Genomic DNA, 21,646 nt, shown 5'->3' on the forward strand with positions numbered 1-21,646 from the left:
TTTCCTCTAAGAGTTTTATAGTGTCTGTTCTTACATTTAGGTCTTTAATCCATTTTGAGCTTATTTTTGTGTATGGTGTTAGGGAGTGTTCTAATTTAATTCTTTTACATGTAGCTGTCCAGGTTTCCCAGCATCACTTATTGAAAAGACTGTCTTTTCCCCATTGTATATCCTTGTCTCCTTTTTCATAGATTAGTTGACAATAGGTGCGTGTGTTTATCTCTGGGCTTTCTATCTTCTTCCATTGATCTATGTTTCTGTTTTTGTGCCAGCACCACAATTACTGTAGCTTTGTAGTATAGTCTGAAGTTAGGGAGTCTGATTCCTCCAGCTCCATCTTTTTCCCTTCAATACTGCTGTGGCTATTCGGGGTCTTTTGTGTCTCCATACAAATTTTAAGATATTTTATTCTAGTTCCATAAAAAATGCCATTGGTAATTTGATAGGTATTGTATTGAACCTGTAGATTATTTTGGGTAGTAGTCATTTTCACAATGTTGATTCTTTCAGTCCAAGAACATGGTATATCTCTCCATCTGTTGGTATCATCTTTAATTTCTTTCATCAATGTCTTATAGTTTTCTGCATACAGGTCTTTTGTCTCCCTAGGTAGGTTTATTCCTAGGTATTTTATTCTTTTTGTTGAAATGGTAAATAGGAGTGCTTTCTTAATTTCTCTTTCAGATTTTTCATCATTAGTGTATAGGAATATCAGAGATTTCTGTGCATTAATTTTGTATCCTGCTACTTTACCAAATTCATTGATTAGCTCTAGTAGTTTTCTGGTGGCATTTTTAGGATTCTCTATATATAGTATCATGTCATCTGCAAACATTGACAGTTTTCCTTCTTCTTTTCCAATATGTATTCCTTTTATTTCTTTTTCTTCTCTGATTGCCATGGCTAGGACTTCCAAAACTCTGTTGAATAATAGTGGTGAGAGTGGACATCATTGTCTTGTTCCTGAACTTAGAGGAAATGCTTTCAGTTTTTCACCATTGAGAATGATGTTTGCTGTGGGTTTGTCATATATGGCCTTTACTATGTTGAGGTAGGTTTCCTGTATGCCCAATTTCTGGAGAGTTTTGATCATACATAGGTGTTGAATTTTGTCAAAAGCTTTTTCTGTATCTCTTGAGGTGCTCGTATGGTTTTTATTCTTCCATTTGTTAATATGGTGTATCACATTGATTCATTTGTGTATATTGAAAAATCCTTGCATCACAGGAATAAATCCCACTTGATCAGGGTGTATGATCCTTTTACGATGCTGTTGGATTCTGTCTGCTAGCATTTTGTTGAGGATGTTTGCATCTATATTCATCAGTGATAGTGGTCTGTAATTTTCTTTTTTTGTAGTATCTTTGTCTGGTTTTGGAATAAGGGTGATGGTGGCCTCATAGAATGAGTTTGGGAGGATTCCTTCCTCTGCAAATTTTTGGAAGAGTTTGAGAAGGTTGGGTGTTAGCTCTTCTCTAAATGTTTGATAGAATTCACCTGTGAAGCCATCTGTTTCTGGTCTTTTGTGTGTTGGAAGATTTTTAATCACAGATTAAATTTCATTACTTGTGATTAGCCTGTTCATATTCTCTATTTCTTCCTGTTTCAGTCTTGGAAGGTTATCCATTTTAAGAATTTGTCCATTTCTACCAGCTCGTAGATTTTCTTGGCATAAAGTTGCTTTTAGTAGTGTCTTAGGATGTTTTATATTCCTGCAGTGTCTGTTGTAACTTCTCCTTTTACATTTCTAATTTTATTGATTTGTGTCCTCTCCCTCTATCTCTTGATGATTCTGGCTAATGGTTTATCAACTTTGTTTATCTTCTCAAAGAACCAGCTTTTACTTTTATTGATTTTTGCTAATGTTTTCTTTGTTTCTATTTCATTTATTTCTGCTCTGATCTTTATGATTTCTTTCCTTCTGCTAACTTTGGGTTTTGTTTGTTCTTCTTTCTCTAGTTGCTTTAGCTGTAAGGTTAGATTGTTTATTTGAGAATATTCTTGTTTCTTGAGGTAGGCTTATATAGCTATAAACTTCCCTCTTAGAACTGCTTTTGCTGCATCCCATAGGTTTTGGATTGTCGTGTTTTCATTGTCATTTGTCTCTAGGTGTTTTTTGATTTCCTCTTTGATTTCTTCAGTGATCTGTTGGTTATTTAGTAACGTACTGTTTAGCCTCCATGTGTTTGTGTTTTTTATGTTTTTTTTCCCTGTAATTCATTTCTAATCTCATAGTGTTGTGGTCAGAACATATGCTTGATATGATTTCAATTTTCTTAAATTTACTGAGGCTTGATTTGTGACCCAAGATGTGATCTATCCTGGAGAATATTCTGTGCATACTTCAGAAGAAAGTGTAATCTGCTGTTTTTGGATGGAATGTCCTCTAAATAACAACTAAATCTATCTGGTCTATAGTGTCATTTAAAGGTTCTGTTTCCTTATTCATTTTCATTTTGGATAATCTGTCCATTGGTGTAAGTGAGGTGTTAAATTCCCCCACTATTATTGTGTTACTGTCTATTTCCTCTTTTATAGCTGTTACCATTTGCCTTATATATTGAGGTGCTCCTATGTTGGGTGCATATATATTTAGAATTGTTATATGTTCTTCTTGATTTGATCCCTTGATCATTATGTAGTGTCCTTCCTTGTCTCTTGTAACATTTTTGTTTTATTTTAAAACCTATTTTATCTGATATGAGTATAGCGACTTCAGCTTTCCTTTGATTTCCATTTACATGGAATATATTTTTCCATCCCCTCACTTTCAGTCTGTAGGTGTCCCTAGGTCTGAAGTGGGTCTCTTATAGACAGCATATATATGGGTTTTTTTTGTTTTTGTTTTTTGTTTATGTATCCATTCAGCAAGCCTGTTTCTTTTGGTTGGAGCATTTAATCCATTCACGTTTAAGGTAATTATTAATATGTATATTCCTATGGCCACATTCTTAATTGTTGTGGGTTTGTTTTTGTAGGTCTTTTTCTTCTGTTGTGTCTCCCACTTAGAGAAGTTCCTTTAGCATTTGTCATAGAGATGGTTTTGTGGTGCTGAATTCTCTTAGCTTTTGCTTGTCTGTAAAGCTTTTGATTTCTCCTTCGAATCTGAATGAGATCCTTGCCAGGTAGAGTAATCTTGGTTTCAGTTTTTTCCCTTTCATCACTTTAAATATACCATACCATTCTCTTCTAGCTTGTAGAGTTTCTGCTGAAAAATCAGCTATTAACCTTATGGGAGTTCCCTTGTATATTATTTGTCATTTTTCCCTTGCTGCATTTAATATTTTTTCTTTGTCTTTAATTTTTGCCAATTTGATTACTATGTGTCTCGACATGTTTCTCCTTGGGTTTATTCTGTATGGGACTCTCTGTGCTTACTGGACTTGGGTGGCTATTTCCTTTCCCATGTTAGGGATGTTTTTGACTATAATCTCTTCAAATATTTTCTCAGGTCCTTTCTCTCTCTCTTCTCCTTCTGGGACCCCTATAATGTAAATGTTGTGTTTAATGTTGCCCTAGAGCTCTCTTAGGATGTCTTAATTTCTTTTCATTATTTTTTCTTTATTCTGTTCCACAGTTGTGAATTCCACCATGCTCTCTTCCAGGTTACTTATCCATTTTTCTGCCTCAGTTATTCTGCTATTGATTCCTTCTAGTGTAGTTTTCATTTCAGTTATTGTATTGTTCATCTCTGTTTGTTTGTTCTTTAATTCTTCTAGGTCTTTGTTAAACATTTCTTGCATCTTCTCGATCTTTGCCTCTATTGTTTTTCCGAGGTCCTGGATCATCGTCACTATCATTATTCTGAATTCTTTTCCTGGAAGGTTGCCTATCTCCACTTCATTTAGTTGTTTTTTTTCTTGGATTTTATCTTGTTCCTGCATCTGGTACATAGCCCTCTGCCTTTTCATCTTGTCTATCTTTCTGTGAATGTGGTTTTTGTTCCACAGGCTGCAGGACTGTAGTTTTTGCTTCTGCTGTCTGCCCTCTTGTGGGTGAGGCTATCTTGAAGCAGCTATTGTTAATACCCTATTTAAAGATGAGGAAATTGAAGTTTAGAGACATGAACTTGTCCAAAATTTTTCTGCTAGTGGTGGAAGGCCTCCTGCAGATGCAGGGGGAAGTTGTGGCTCATCATGGGGACAAGGTCACTGGCAGCAGAAGTTCTGGGAAGTACTTGGTGTGAGTACTCTTGGAGTCCATCATTAGGCCCACCAAAGTGTCTCTACCTCATTTTGTAATCTTTTGATATTGGTAATTGGGGGTATCTGAATGATCCAGGAAAAAAAAGAAAAAGAAAATTTGGCATTTGGATGTTTCAGTCATCTTTCTTCCCTATCTAATAAAAACATCAGATGCTCATTCAAACTTAGATGTAAATGTTTAAAGTGTTAATGAGTCAGAGATTTTGCATTTAAAACACAGAGATCAAATCCTTAAGGCATAGAAATTTCCATGGTGCTATTATAAACACTACTGAATTTGGGCTCCAGTGTTTCTGAAACCAAATGATGTGGGTGATTTGCTTGTCTTTCAGGTGGAAGGATAAACGCTTCTAAAGCTCAGTCAGACCAGGAACCTGTATCAGGAGCAGCACATTTGCCCATTGTTTTCACCCTTCTGGATTCACTCTGCCAGTGGAAGGCTGCCTCTGCCTCCCAGGAAGCATATGGTTAGTTTTTGACTGTTACTTGCCTATTACTGGTCCCAAAAAAACAAAATGAGGAGATCAAAACTTTCAGGCCAAACACACACACAAAAAAACCCATTACTTACAAAAAGGAAGGCTTCTGTGGGCTGGAATTTAGGACAGCTCAACTTTTAAATTTCTTCTTCCAACTCCAAATTCACTCCTTTTTCTTTTCTCTCTCTTTGGAGTTTCTTTCTTTTCTCTTTCTTCACATACTTTTATTTTCCTTTAAAATTTTATAGTTTATCTTTCCTGGCAGGGGGCTGATGATACAGCAACTATTTCTTTGGAAAGCAAAGAAAAAATCATGTATTGTAATTGTGGCATTGCTTATTTCCATGGTGTAAATACTCCTTTCATGACTAGTTTGCCTTGTGTGAGTATGTGTGAGCAGACTATAGCACACCACGAATTCCCTCAACCCCTCTCTTTCTCACACACGTGTGCACACACACAGATACCTAAAAAGCCACCCATCAGAGAGATAAAGAGATTACTAGAGAATAAAACTCTGCAACTAAAGATTATAGTCAAGAATTCCTCCACTTATTGAAGTGCCATTTTGGTCTCGTGATATTTGAAGTTTTGGGCCAGCTATGTTCTACCTCTTTTCTTTAGAGTTGGGGAAAAATTCAAATCTCAGCTGAATTCTCTCATTTCTTTTCCTACTAATAAAAAATGAGCCCTAAGGAAGAGGAAAAATCTGAAGAGTTAATGTGTGTGTTTTCACTTGTTGCTTTGAGATTCAGAACTTTTGTTCTATTGCCAGTTTAAAAAACAATTTTTTTTTTTTCTCTTTAAATCAGTGGGGACCTGGAGATGATGAGCCTAGGACTTGGTTTCAGCCCTGGGACAAAACATCATAAGATTAAAATCATATCTTATAGATTTGCATAACATTTTTTTTTCACCAGGGAGTTCTAAGCATGTTGAAATGTGCAAATTTCACTCTCAGTATTCATTTCCAATTGGTTTTCTTTCCTTTCAGCATTTTCTCCTCTCGAAGATTTTTCTCTCTTTCCTTTTCTTTCTTTTCATTCCATTTTCTCTTTCATTCCCTCTCTTCTCTATGCCTTTAATCACCCTTTTCCTTTCCATTTTTCAGTCCTGTAACTTTCTTTCCATCTCTGACTTCACTCTTTTAAAAATCTTCACCCAAACTTCTCTTACACGACATCACATGCAGTAACATGTCTTTGCAATACATTGAAATATGTTGCAGTAAGAAAAAGGTCGTTGACATAAACAATGAGACAGCCAAAATGGGAGTTGAAGCTGTGGAAGGAGAGGGAACATTCAGTCACAACTGAGAAATGAAATATTTCCTGCCATATCAATAAACAAAGGATGACACAGTCATCAATGATTGCAGCTCTCCAATGTGAGCCCCAGGAACTCAGGGCTGAAAAGAATACCTGCCATCTAGCAGCCATCAGACTGCAGCCACTCCCTGTGATGAGCCCTGAGGAAACCCAGGATGTGTCCAGATACTGGCTCCAGATAGCTAAGGTGCATATCAAAGGAAGGATTTCATTGATTGCAGACTCTCTATCTTCCCATACTTAGAAAAGTGATAAATTCCTTAAGATATCTGGTTTTCTTTAATTAATAATAATCTTTTGATGTTCCCAACTTCCTGTCATTTTTTGCAACACTCCTATATATCCTGGCTCCTCCCCTAGTATCCTCAGAGCAGTTTCTCAGAGATATCTGAAATGCTGTCTCCTGGGCTGCAGTCCTCATTTTGCCCTAAATAAAACTTAACTCACAACTCTCACATTGTGCATATATATTTTTTTTAAATCAACACAACCTTAAGCAAACACTGGAGTCAAAGTCAGTATAAGTGCTTGTCATTAGGACTGTTCAGCCCGTAGCTCTGCTGCTTCTTTCTGGCACATGACAGTATGTATTGAGTTGGGTGTAGCCATGATACAGGTGTAGGCAGGTGAAATGTGAGCAGCAGCAAGATTATTTCAAGACAAAGTTTTTTGGAGCTGATGACATGACAGTTTACAAGAAGGTAGAGACTCAGTCAGCTTGGGTCCCAGAGTGAAGATAAAGCAGGACAAAACCTCCAGAAGACTTGTGGTGAAAATGTAAGATGAGCAAGAATTAAAATTTGGAGGTTGTTTTTTACACAATGCATAACATAACCTGTTCTGAAAAGTACAGCAACCAAGAGGAGAAAGCATAAAATAAGCTATTGGCTTTCAGAGATAAGAGTGTAGAAGCTCAAAAAGAAATGAAAAATGAGGTTAAATTACTGTCACTTCAAGGAAGATTTCCCCAAGAGTATAAAAGATGGCTGAAACTAATCCTGTATTTTGGATGAATGCAGAAAGCACTAATTCCTGTTGTCCATGCACATGACATGTTTAAGGTCCAACAAATACTTCAGAGCATTTGCAAATGTTGCTGCAGCTAGCCAAGAGGAAAATGTGCCTTGTCAGAAGTGTTCCCATCCATTATTCGCAAATCACTGCTATATCCAACTTGAGGTCTGTGCCAACCTGGGATGTAAGTGAACCCATTATTTTCTCATGATATGGGATAAGCAGCATTCTATCATCATTTTCATACTTTATTTATTAAAAAAAATATCTATCAGATAGTTATTTGAAACCAAAGGATATTTTGGAGTTTTATCTTTGTTATAGTTAATGTAATATACCTAGAAGGGTATCAAATAGGAAATAAGAAAAACTGAGCAACTGCTCAAATGCTGCCAATAGTCGACCATATAATATTAAGTAAACAAACCCAAAGCTCAATTATTCTCATCTATAGAATGAGGGATGGTCTCGAAGATCACATCTAAATTGAATGCATAGAAGTCACAGCTTATACGAAATACTAATAATTGATCCTTGACATGGCTGTGATTTGCTGGAGGAAGCTAGTCCTGTACTAGTACTCAGGGGATGTCAAGAACTGTGAACTATTTGAAAACAAATGAGTTACTCTACCACAGTTTAATGGATACAGGCAGAAGACAGGACTTTCTTGAGTAAGAGACAAAAGACTTTGTTACTCACGACAATAGCAGTAGTGAGAGTAGCAACGTGCCTTATACTAGTTCCTTAAGCCCCACTTCCCACAAGGTGATGTAAAGAGGGCTGAGCGACCCCTACGCAGGTAGTGGGTTAACATTTCAGGAAGAAAACCTTAGCTTGGGGAAGCCAAGTATTTTATAATGGACATCAAGCAAGTCTGCCCTTAGTCCAGAGGGAGACATCATCTTTATTACACTGGACAGGAAGTGTGATTGCCCTTTGCTCTAGAGGGAGATACTATCTCTTGTCTTCAAGACAGTAAGCAAACTTGTTCTTTGTTCTTGTTGGAGACACCAGCTCTATTTTCCAAAGAAGTTCACTATACGAACATCCCTGAAAAGAAAATTCAGGACAAAAGCTATCAGTGTGTTTGCTCACAACATATGTGGAAATATGTAAGACGATGGAGAATTGTCTCCCCAAAATAAGTACCCATTGTTTTCACACTATCATGATTTCTGGAACATTTTCATGAATAAGCCACTCCATCAACAACTTTGACTAATCAACTCATCTCATATAGCATTTAATTAAGGAGCCTAACAGGATTCCGAGAAGCAAGATGCTGTCAACCTGAAATATTTGACCTCAGCCGTATCTCCAAATTCTCATTCCCAACCAGTTGATCAAAGACCAAACCATAAGGTCTACTTTAGAAAGCCAGGGGGCTTTCTCCTCATGTTTCTGTATTGACATTTCCACTTGGCCTGAGGTGTTAGTGCAGGCACAGCAGATAGTATGAGGTGTTAATGCAGGCACAGCCACACTTTCCACCTTGTCCTTCAAGGAGGAAGTCTATGGCAATTCTATCATCCACAATAATAGGCAATTAGTTTAGGTTAACCTGAATACCTCCTAAGGCCAAGGTGGTTTCATTGGTCATTTAAGGTAAAGTGAAGGGCAAGTTTTGCACCACCTTTTCCAATTAGATGTGCCCCATATTAAGGATAACACCCAGCATGTGCACAAAGTAACAAGATAGAAGATATTTATCCCTCTCTCTATAAGGGATAATTTTATCAACAAATATGAGAGATTTCAAAGCCATATCTGGTATGAAATTGCTAGAACAATGCCAAACTAAAATAAAATAAATTATATATTTCATTTACTGCCTAAATGTTATAATTTAAATTGTCCTTCTCTGATGCTACTAGGTAAAATTTTACTCCTTCATAACCCATAAGACCCTTTATCAAAAAATGTGAGAATGAATGTTCACAAACACCAGCTTGGACAAGCACTATATGAAGGCAGAATAGGTATTTCCCACAAAGCATGCAGTTAAGCAGCTCTGATTTAAATAAATTTCTGCCACTTGCCTGACCTTGTGTCTGATATTCCCACCCTTAGATATAAATTTGTTTATGTCTATATAATATATAAATATATAATTCATTTACATCTCTATATAAAATGAAGGGTTTCCTGCTCAAAGCAAATATCCTTAAAAAGAGAAATGCTCTCAGTCACTGTTTAGTATCCACACATTTTCAATTAATATGACATCTTTTCCACTGTGACTGCACCAATTTAAAAGAAACTTCCTATGAGATGAGACCCACAACAGGTCAGTTCTGAAGACATCAGAATAAAGAAAGGTGTAATAGGATAAATATGAAAATTGAGGGATGTATGGGGTGGGAAGGAGGACCATGAACATTGCAGTTTAAGGGCACAAGGTGTCAAAAGCCCAGAGCAGGGAGAAACCTTCAAGATGACGGAGGAGTAAGATATGGATATCACTTTCCTCCCCACAAATAAATCAGAATTATACTTACATGTGGAACAATTCTAACAGAACTCCTACTGAATGCCAGCAGAAGACTTCAGACTTCCCCAAAGTCAAGAAACAGCCCATGTATCTGGGTAGGGCAAAAGCAAAAAGAAAAAAAACAGAGACAAAAGAATAGGGACAGGACCTGTACCTCTGGGAGGGAGATGTGAAGGAGGAAAAGTTTACACACAATAGGAAGCCCCTTCACTGGTGGTGACAGGGGGAATCTTCAGAGCCACGGAGGAGAGCACAGCAACAGGGATGCAGAGGGCAAAGCAGAGAGACTCCCACACAGAGGATCGGTGCCAACCAGCACTCACCAGCCTGAGAGGCTGGTATGCTCAGCCACCAGGGCAGGTAGGGGCTGGGAGCTGAAGCTCGGGCTTTCGAGTTCAGATCCCAGGGAGAGGACTGGGGTTGCCTGTGTGAACACAGCCTGAAGAGGGCTAGTGCACCACAGCTGGCCGGGAGGGTGTCCAGGTAAAAGGCTGGACCAGCCTAAGAGGCAAGAGAAAAGTGTTTTAGGGTGCGAGAGGAGAGGGGATTCAGAGCACCACCTAAATGAGCTCCAGAGATGGGCACAAGCCACAGCTATCAGTACAGACACCAGAGATGAACATGAAATTCTAAGGCTGTTGTTGCATCCAGCAAGAAGCCTTTGTGCAAGCACAGGTCACTATCCTCACCTCCCCTCCCAAGAGCCTGTGCATCCTGCCACTGCCAGAGTCCTGTGATCCAGGGACAAATTCCCTGGGAGGGCACACAGCACACCTTATGCTGTTGCAATGTCACGCTGGCCCCTGATGCCACAGCCTCACATTGCATTCTGTACCACTCCTTCCCTCCGGCTTCAGTGAGCCAGAGCCCTCTAATTAGCTGCTACTATAACCCCATCCTGTCTGAGCAAAGAACAGACACCCTCAGGTCACCTACATGCAGAGGTGGGGGTAAATCCAAAGCTGAAACCCAGGAGCTCTGTGAACAAAGAAGAGAAAGGGAAATTTCTCCCAGCAACCTCAGAAGCAGTGGATAAATCTCCATGATCAACTTGATGTACACTGCATCTGTGAAATACCTGGAGAGACAATAAATTATCCCAAAATAAAGCAGTAGAGTTTGGGAACAACTGTAGACTTGGGGATTGCTTTCTGCATCTAATTTGTTTCTGGTTCTATGTTTATCTTAGTTTAGTATTTAGAGCTTATTATCATTGGTAGGTTTGTTTATTGATTTGGTTTCTCTCTTCCTTTTTTTTTTAATATATAGATATAGATATAGATTTTTTTTTCCTTTTTCTCTTTTTGTGAGTGTGTATGTCTATGCTTCCTTGTGTGATTTTGTCTGTATATATTTGCTTTTACAATTTTTCCTAGAGTTCGATCAGTCCGTTTTCCTTTTTTCTGTTTTTTTTTTTTTTATATATAGATTTTAGCACTTGTTATCATTGGTGGATTTTTTTTTTTTTTTTTTTTTGGTTTGGTTGCTGTCTTCTTTCTTTTATAATTACTTTTTAATTTTATTTTTAATAATTTTAAAATTTTAATTATAATAATTTTATTTATTACTTTTTTTCTCCCTTTTATACTGAGCTGGGTGGCTGACAGGGTCTTAGTGCTCCAGCCGGGTGTCAGGCCTGGGCCTCTGAGGTGGGAGAGCAGAGTTCAGGACACTGGTCCACCAGAGACTTCCCAGTTCCACATAATATCAAATGGTGAAAACTCTCCCAGAGATCTCCAACTCAGTGTTAAGACCCAGCTCCACTCAATGATCAGCAAGGTCCAGTGCTGACACCCTATGTCAAACAACTAGCAAGACCAGAATACAACCCCACCCATTAGCAGAGAGGCTGCCTAAAATCATAATAAGGTAACAGACATCACAAAACACACCACCGGATATGGTCCTCCCCAGCAGAAAGAAAAGATCCAACATCATCCATCAGAACACAGGCACCAGTCCCCTCCACCACCCACTGAACTAAACTTAACCAATGGGGGCAGACACCAAAAACAACAGGAACTATTAATCTGCAGGCTGCCAAAAGGAAACCCCAAACACAGTAAGTTAAGAAAAATGAGAAGACAGAGAAACACACAGAAGATGAAGAAGCAAGGCAAAGACCCACCAGACCAAACAAATGAAGAGAAAAGAGGCAGTCTACCTGAAAAAGAATTCAGAGTGGTGATAGCAAATATGATCCAAAATCTTGGAAAGACAATGGAGAAAATACAAGAAACATTTAACAAGAACCTAGAAGAACAAAAGAGCAAACAAAGAGAGATGAACAGCACAATAAGTGAAACTAAAACTTCTCCAGAAGGAATCAATAGCAGAATAACTGAGGTAGAAGACCAGAGAAGTGAGCTAGAAGATAAAATGGTGGAAATAACTACCATAGAGCAGAAAAAAGAAAAAAAATAATAAGAAGAATTGAGGACAGTCTCAGACACCTTTGGGAAAACATTAAACACACAAACTTTCAAATTATATGGGTCCCAGAAAAAGAGGAGAAAACAAAAGGGACTGAGAAAATATTTGAAGAGATTAGAGTTGAAATCTACCCTAATATGGGAAAGGAAATAGTCAGTCAAGACCAAGGAGCACAGAGAGTCCCATACAGGAAATATCCAAGGAGAAACAGGTCAAGACACATATTAATGAAACTATTAAAAATTAAATACAAAGAAAAAATATTAAAAGCAGCAAAGGAAAAACAAAAAATAACATACAAGGGAATCCCCATAAGCATAACAGCTGATTTATCAGCAGAAACTCTACAAGCCAGAAGAGAATGGCATAATATATTTAAAGTGATGAAAGGGAAAAAACTGAAACCAAGATTACTCTACCTGGCAAGGATATCATTCAGATTAGAAGGAGAAATCAAAAGCTTTGCAGACAAGCAAAAGCTAAGAGAATTCAGCACCACAAAACCAGCTCTATGACAAATGCTAAAGGAACTTCTCTAAGTGGGAAACACAACAGAAGGAAAGGACCTACAAAAACAAACCCAAAACAATTAAGAAAGTGGTCATAGGAACATACATATCAAAAATTACCTTTAATATAAATGGATTAAATGCTCCAATCAAAAGACATAGACTGGTTGAATGGATACAAAAATGAGACCCATATATAGGCTGTCTACAAGAGACCCACTTCAGAACTAGGGACACACACAGACTGAAAGTGAGGGTATGGACAAAGATATTCCATACAAATGGAAATCAAAGGAAGGCTGGAGTAGCAATTCTCATATCACAGAAAATAGTCTTTAAGATGAAGACTATTACAAGAGACAAAGAAGGACACTACGTAATGATAAAGGGGTCAATAGAAGAAGAAGATATAACAATTGTAACTATATATGCACCCAACATAGGAGCACCTCAATACATAAGGCAAATACTAACAGCCATAAGAGGGGAAATCAACAGTAACACAATCATAGTAGGGGACTTTAACACCCCACTTTCACCAAGGAAAAGACCATCCAAAATGAAAATAAATAAGGAGCCATAAGCTTTCAATGACATATTAAAAAAGAAGGACTTGGGCTTCCCTGGTGGCGCAGTAGTTGGGAGTCCGCCTGCCGATGCAGGGGACATGGGTTTGTGTCCCGGTCCGGGAAGATCCCACATGCCGCGGCAGCGGCTGGGCCCGTGAGCCATGGCCGCTGAGCCTGCACGTCCGGAGCCTGTGCTCCACAACGGGAGAGGCCACAACAGTGAGAGGCCCGCGTATCGCAAAAAAAAAAAAAAAAAAAAAAAGAAGGACTTAATTGATATTTAGAGGACAATCCATCCAAACACAGCAGAATACCCCTTCTTCTGCAGTGCTCATGGAACATTCTCCAGGATAGATCATATCTTTGGTCACAAAGCAAGTCTTGGTAAATTTAAGAAAACTGAAATCATATCAAGGATCTTTTCTGACCACAACACTATGAGACTAGATATCAAAAATTACAGGAAAAAATCTGTAAAAAATACAACACTTTGAGGCTAAACCATACATTACTAAATAACCAAGAGATCACTGAAGCAATCAAAGAGGAACTCAAAATTACCTAGAAACAAAAAACAGTGAAATGACGACCAAAAACCTATGGGATGCAGCAAAATCAGTTCTAAGAGGGAAGTTTATAGCAATACAGTCCTCCCTCAAAAAACAAGAAACATCTCAAATAAACAATGTAACCTTACACCTAAAGGAATTACAGAAAGAAGAACAAAAACAATCCTACTGTAGCAGAAGGAAACAAATCATAAAGACCAGATCAGAAATAAATGAAAAAGAAATGAAGGAAATGATAGCAAAGATCAATAAAACTAAAGTTGCTTCTTTGAGAAGATAAAATTGATAAACCATTAGCCAGACTCATCTTGAAAAAATGAGAGAAGACTCAATTCAATAGAATTACAAATGAAAAAGGAGAAGTAACAACTGACAATGTAGAAATACAAAGGATCATGAGAGATTACTACAAGCAACTATATGCCAATAAAATGACAACCTGAAAGAAATAGACAATTTCTTAGAAACGTACAAACTTCCTAGACAGAACGAGGAAGAAATAGAAAACTTAAACAGACCAATCACAAGCACTGAAATTGAAACTGTGATTAAAAATCTTCCAACAAACAAAAGCTCAGGACCAGATAACTTCACAGACGAATTATATCAAACATTTAGAGAAGAGCTAACACCTATTCTTTGCAAACTCTTCCAAAGTATAGCAGAGGGAGGAACACTCCCAAACTCATTCTACAAGGCCACCAGCACCCTGATACAAAAACCAAGCAAAGATTTCACAGAGAAAGAAAACTACAGGCCAATATCACTGATGAACCCAGAGATGCAAAACCCAGAGATGCAAAAATCCTCATCATAATACTAGCAAAAAGAATCCAAGAGCACATTATAAGAATCATACACCATGATCAAGTAGACCTTATCTCAGGAATGCAAGGATTCTTCAATATACAAAAATCAATCAATGTGGTAAACCATATTAAAACTGAAGGAGAAAAACCATATGATAATCTCAATAGATGCAGAAAAAGCTTTTGACAAATTTCAACACCAATTTATGTAAAAACCCTCCAGAATGTAGGCACAGAGAGAACTTACCTCAGGATAATAAAGGCCATATATGACAAACCCACAGCCAACATCGTTCTCAATGGTGAAAAACTGAAATCATTTCCTCTAAGATCAGGAACAAGACAAGGTTGTCCACTCTCACCACTATTATTCAACATAGATTTGGATGTTTTAGCCACAGCAATCAGAAAAGAAAAAGAAATAAAATGAATCCAAATTGGAAAAGAAGAAGTAAAGCTGTCACTGTTTGCAGATGACATGATACTATACATAGAGAATCCTAAAGATGCTACCAGAAATCTAGGACAATCAATGACTATGGTAGTAGCAAGATAAAAAAGTGATGCACAGAAATCTCTTATATTCCTATACACTAATGATGAAAAATCTGAAAGAGAAAATAAGGAAACACTCATTTACCAATGCAACAAAAAGAATAATATACCTAGGAATAAATCTACCTAAGGAGACAAAAGAATTGTATGCAGAAAACTATAAGATGCTGACTAAATAAACTAAAGATGGTACAAAGAGATGGAGAGATATACCATGTTCTTGTTGGAAGAATCAACATTGTGAAAATGACTATATTACCCAAAGCAATCTACAGATTAAATACAATCCTTATCAAACTACCTATGGCAGTTTTCACAGAACTCAAACAAAAAATTTAACAATTTCTATGGAAACACTAAAAACCCCAAATAGCAAAATCTATCTTGAGAAAGAAAATCTGGGCTAGAGGAATCAGGCTGCTGGACTTCAGACTACACTACAAAGCTACAGTAATCAAGACAGTATGTTACTGCACAAAAACAGAAATATAGATTAATGGAACACGATAGAAACCCAGAGATAAACCCATGCACATATCATCACATTATTTTTGATAAAGGAGGCAAGAATATATAATGGAGAAAAGACAGCCTCTTCAAGAAATGGTGCTGGGAAATCTGGACAGCTGCATGTAAAAGAATGAAATTAGAACACTCCCTAACACCATCCACAAAAATAAACTCAAAATGGATTAAAGACCTACATGTAAAGCCAGACAGTATTATACTCTTAGAGGAAAACATAGGCAGAACACTGTATGACATACATCACAGCAAGATCCTTTTTGACCCACCTACTAGAGAATAGGAAATAAAAACAGAAATAAACAAATGGGACCTAATGAAACTTAAAAGCTTTTTCAAAGCAAAGGAAAACATAAACAAGAGGAAAAGACAGCCCTCTGTATGGGAGAAAATATTTGCAACCGAGCAACTGATGAAGGATTAATCTCCAAAATTTATGAGCAGTTCATGTAGCTCACTATCAAAACACAAACAACCCAATCCAAAAATGGGCAGAAGACCTAAATAGACATTTCTCCAAAGAAGGTAACCAGATTGCCAACAAACACATGAAAGAATGCTCAACATCATTAATCATTAGAGAATTGCAAATTAAAACTACAATGATGTATCACCTCACACCTGTCAGAATAGGCATCATCAAAAAATCTACAAACAATAAATGCTGGAGAGGGTGTGGAGAAAAGGGAACCCTCTTGCACTGTTGGTGGGAATGTAAGTTGACACAGCCACTATGGAGAACAGTCTGGAGTTTCCTTAAAAAACTAAAAATAGAACTACCATACTACCCAGCAATCCCACCACTGAGCATATACCCTGAGAAAACCATAATTCAAATAGAGTCATGTACCACAATGTTCACTGCAGCTCTATTTACAATAGCCAGAACATGGAAGCAACCTAAGTGTCCATCGACACATGAATTGTTAAAGAAGATGTGGCACATATATACAATTGAATATTACTCAGCCATAAAAAGAAATGAAATTGAGTTTTTTTGTAGTGAGGTGGATGGGTCTAGAGTCTTTCATACAAATTGAAGGAAGTCAGAAAGAAAAAAATAAATACCGTATGTTAACACATATATATGTGATCTAAAAAAAAAAATGGTCTGAAGAACAGACTATTTTTTAGGGGCAGGATAGGAATAAAGATGCAGATGTAGAGAATGGACTTGAGGACACTGGGATGGGGAAGTGTGTGTGGGATGAAGAGTGAGTGTGGCATGGACATATATACACTGTCAAATGTAAAATAGATAGCTAGTTGGAAGCAGCCATATAACCCAGGGAGATCAGCTCAGTGCTTTGTGACCACCTAGAGAGGTGGAACAGGGAGGATGGGAGGGAGACGTAACAAGGAGGAGATATGGGGATATACGTATACGTATAGCTGATTTGCTTTGTTATACAGCAGAAATTAACACACCATTGTAAAACAATTATACTCCAATAAAGATGTTTAAAAAGTAAAATAAAAATAAAATAAGCCTTTTATACCCTTGAAACAAAAAGTAGCTGGGAGTTTGAGAGACTTTGACTACTGGGCAAACTGAATGTAGACTTGGTACAGGGTTTGGGGGAAGGGTCCTCATTTTTGTCATTTATTCACTGAATGAGCTTGGACAAGTGAATTCCCCTCTCTGAACTATGGTTTCATCATCCATAAAATGAAGAGAATAATTTTGCCTTTGCAAAAAAAGAAAAACAGAGCCCAGAGCAAAAAAAAAAAAAAAAAAAGAAAACCCAAAAGTGAAACACACTGTAGAGATCAGATTGTGTCAACATCTCCGTTTTGCCTAATAATGCTCTTTTAGGTTATAAGGAGTTGCTAAATGATTGGAAGCTGGAAGCAGAGCCTTTCCTGTGATGGAGTGTCCCATTAAAGCATACTGGCTCCTTTTATTTCAGAACAGTGTTGACTCAAGTCCAATGAGATCCATCAAACATCCCTTCTCTGCTGAGTCATTTAGCCACAAGAAGAGGTTCACTAATCAATTGCAAATAGAAAAATGGGGAAGGTGCACACAATAACAAACAATCGAAAGGTATCATGTAAGATTTCTAACACCCTTAAAAAAATTCAAGCAAAAAGGAAAAGAAAATACTGTTTGGAAATTATTTTTAGGGGGAAACTGAGCACAAGACCATTGTACCAGGTTTATAATAAGAAAAAGATATTACCTTTCGTCTCTAGGAATGATAGATGGATGATCATGAAATTGTACAATTTGGAAATGGTTTCCCCACCACTGCCTGAATACCGAGCTCCTGCATCTCACATCCATAGCTCAGATTTTATATCACAGAATCTAAAGGGAGACATGAGGGGCTCAGCTGTCAGACAGTGTTGATACCACACAGCAAGGGCTGTTCAAATGGACAGATTTTCAGTGGGATGATTCCTAACTCAATCGTTAGTCACTCACCCTTCATGGCTTAACTGCTTTAATTTGTTTATCTTGTTTGGTCATTAGTTTTGTCTAGATTTTATATTCATTATTCTGTATCGTATCTCTGACATTTCAGTTTAGGAGGTGATTGTTTACCATATACATTGATTCTCCCAGGCCCTCAAATATTCCACAATCGATGCTAACAAGATAGTAACTACGAATAGTCATTATGTGGCTATTTTGGGACATATTCTCTGTCTCATTTTAATTCATTCTTATATTTCCAGTCTCCTGTGGACTCTCACATATTCCTTTTGAACATTTACTCTTTAATCCTACCCAGACAGATCCTTTGTATCCCTTTGGAATGAATAAACACAGACTATCTCAGGTGATTTAAATCTCTCTCTCATGTGCCTTTAAAAATGCACACCTTGCTTTTATCAACCCCATATTTTTCACTTTCAAGAGAAAACACTGCAGCTGGTGTAGGTTCTCTTATCAGCCTGTGTTACAGACAAGGGGACCAAGTGGAGACAGGCTTGTCTTCTTGGTTCCTAACGAGTCACAGACACAGAAGGAATGTATTATGGATGTTGTACATCATATGTCTGGCCTGTTTGCTATTGTATTTTTGTTGCTAGTTTATCTATTTACTGCACCTGGAGTTTCCATGTGGCCTTTAATTGGGACTGAGCAGGGAACAGTTACTCCTGTGGCCTAAGTAAATATGGACATCCTTGGGTTTCCTGGGAGTTTGTTAAACTTGGTGCAAACAACTCTCTTATCCTAAGGGAGCCAGCCTTGGTACTTGTAAAAACTGTCCCTTCCACTCTCTTTCTTTGTGCTTTTCTAGCTTTACTTGCCCTTTTATTTTTTCTCTGTAGTGGAGTAACCACTGGTATAGCTGCCATTGATCCACAATTAGGAAAGCCTGTTGAAGCTCCTTGGGATATTTAGATGAATTCCATGTATTGGCAAAATTGCTGTGCATAGCATTCCTTCTCTACCTCATGTCCTTATGCTACAACTTTTATATAACAATAGTATAGTGCAGTATACAATAGTATAATATAACTTGGTATGAAAACAGACAAGTTAGCTTAAATGGCTATGGTTTTATGAGTAGACCTAAAACAGGCTCTGCTCCCTGCTGTTCTAAAAAGATCTCACCTACTTATGTCAAACTGCTCAGACATTCTGAGCAGTTATATCAATAAGCAATAAATACCAAAATGCTACTGAGTTCTGCAGGATTGTGTGAGCAGTCAAGCACCTCTGGCCAAATGCCAGACTATCCAATACAAGGTCTGATGCACTGTGTTTCACTGCACTGTGCCCTGAGACTTGCTTTGGAAGAGGCATGAGATGGAACAAGATGGTGAAAGGAGTGTTTCTACTCAGCATCATGTGAGGCTCATACACTGGTTGTTTAATTCTGAGCACAAATGAGCCACCTAACCATAGCTAAGCTCTTGTTTGCAATATTCTGTTATCATCTTTTCCACAACAACCAAAATACAAAAACACTTTTAAGGGAATGATAAACACTGAAGTAGAATACAACTCTTTCTATTAGGAACCCAGATTAACTCAGTTAGATGTCTAGTCCAGGGAACAAAATATTCAACCTTTAAATAAATACACAATAAAAATAGCACACTCTTACTATAGGGTTACTGGACTGTAGCAGTAAATGAACTGAATAAAATTTTATGGCTTCTTAACATGGTGAGGTTTTTGCAGTGTCTTCCATCTTGTAGCTTAACAACATTTTGCAGTCTGCTATCAGTGAAACTAATAGCGCAGATGGAAATTTTATGAAAAATGGGAAATCTACATTGGTTTTATATTATGTCAGTGAAATGAATAAAGATCATATTTTGGCATTAATTGTTAATGGTGAGAAAAGGAGTGGGGGTTGGTTACTCTATTTTTGGCCGTGGAATTGATGTTTTTTAAAGAGTCAGCTGTAATTATGATATTTGAATGTCATTATCATTAAACTGATGAATTATTTAGAAAGAAGGTGAACAAGGCAAAGAGTCCCTCAGTGTGTTCATGCATTTGAGTTGTATTTTGCCGGTCAGGTGCTCCTTTCAGAAGGCGGTATTAATTACACAGATGGTGCAGATATGTTGTGTTATTACTTCCCTCAGCAAGGTCAAATTTTTCTACTACAGAGCATTTGGGGGATAGGAATAGAGGAAAAGGGAAGAGGAATTCCTAAATATCAATCATATTGTAAATGTTAGTAGGAAATAGTCCCCTACTCTTTGAAATGGATTTTATTATATCTTCTATTTGAGTTGTTATAATGACCTCCTTATCAACTTTCTGGCCTCCCACTTGATTGGCTCAAAGAAAGCTTTTTGATAAGAAGGAAGATATAATTTTGAAAAAAAAAAAAAAGACTATTAGAATGATATGGGGCTTCCCTGGTGGCGCAGTGGTTGGGCGTCCGCCTGCCGATGCAGGGGACAAGGGTTCGTGCCCCCGGTCTGGGAGGATCCCACATGCCGCGGAGCGGCTGGGCCCGTGAGCGTGGCCACTGGGCCTGCGCGTCTGGACCCTGTGCTCCGCAACAGGAGAGGCCACGACAGTGGGGGGTCCGCGTACAGCAAAAAAAAAAAAAAAAAAGAATGATATGGTGTGGATGAGAAAAATATTCAGTTTAAGATACAAGCAACTTAACCAGCAAATATTTTCCTTGAACCAAATGGAAAATTGATATTGAGCAACCTTTATTTTCTCACTTCTCTCTCTTCCACTCCCTCTCCAGGAAATAACATTTACTTGTTTCAGTGGTTTCATTCCTTGGGAGACTAAAACAATTTTCTCTCTAGATCTATTTTTAAAATTATCTTTCATTTATGTTGCTTAGATTGGTATGGCCCTGCCTCCAAACAGAAAACTTGCCACTTTGAATACTTCTTGCCAGTCTTTGCTTCATGCTTACTGAGTAACAAAGAGCATATTTTGTGTGGTATTCAAGATGAAAACAGACAGGTTTTCACTTTGGGATGTATATAGTTAACAGAATACCATAGTTTAACTTCATCCTACAAAATACAAGTAATCTTTTGCTTTACTACAGATTTTGTGTATTTTTCATAGTTTATAATATGAATACTTTTGTTCTAGAACATTCTGAATGTTCTTTCTTGGCAAAAAACACCTTTGCTTTCCTGAAGAACTTGTAGGATTCCATGATACCAGGAATGTGATCTCTCCCATTTGCCATTATTTTTGTGATTTTTTTCCCCCCTCATTTAGGGGCTAATACTGTTCTCACTAAGGATTCTACTTTGACTCAGATCCCAGAAGAAAACAAAGAGCTACGTGCTTGGAGAGGATGTGGGGTGTGTGACTTTAGGGACAACTCTAATAGATAAGTTTTTTTTCCCCATGTTTCCTCTATTCACTCAGTTCATCCAGAAGAGTTCCAGGAATACATGACCAAACTCCTGTTTAGTATAAAGAGTATGCATTTGAATTAACTACCTTTTCTACATTAGATTGAGGGGAAAACCTGACATGGAGTCTATGGAGATAAAAATACTCAACATCCAGTCAGTTTTCAATCAATTTGGCAAGATGAAAACAGTGAAATGCAAATCAAAACTACAATGAGAAATCTCCCAACAACACTTAGAATGGTTTATAGCATGTGGAGAAAAAAGGGAACTCTTGTGCACTGTTGATGGGAATGTAATTGGTACAAGCCACTGTTAAAAAATAGTATGGAGTTTCCTCAAAAAA

This window comes from Phocoena sinus, chromosome 14, assembly GCF_008692025.1.
Source record: "Phocoena sinus isolate mPhoSin1 chromosome 14, mPhoSin1.pri, whole genome shotgun sequence".
Taxonomy (NCBI): domain Eukaryota; kingdom Metazoa; phylum Chordata; class Mammalia; order Artiodactyla; family Phocoenidae; genus Phocoena; species Phocoena sinus.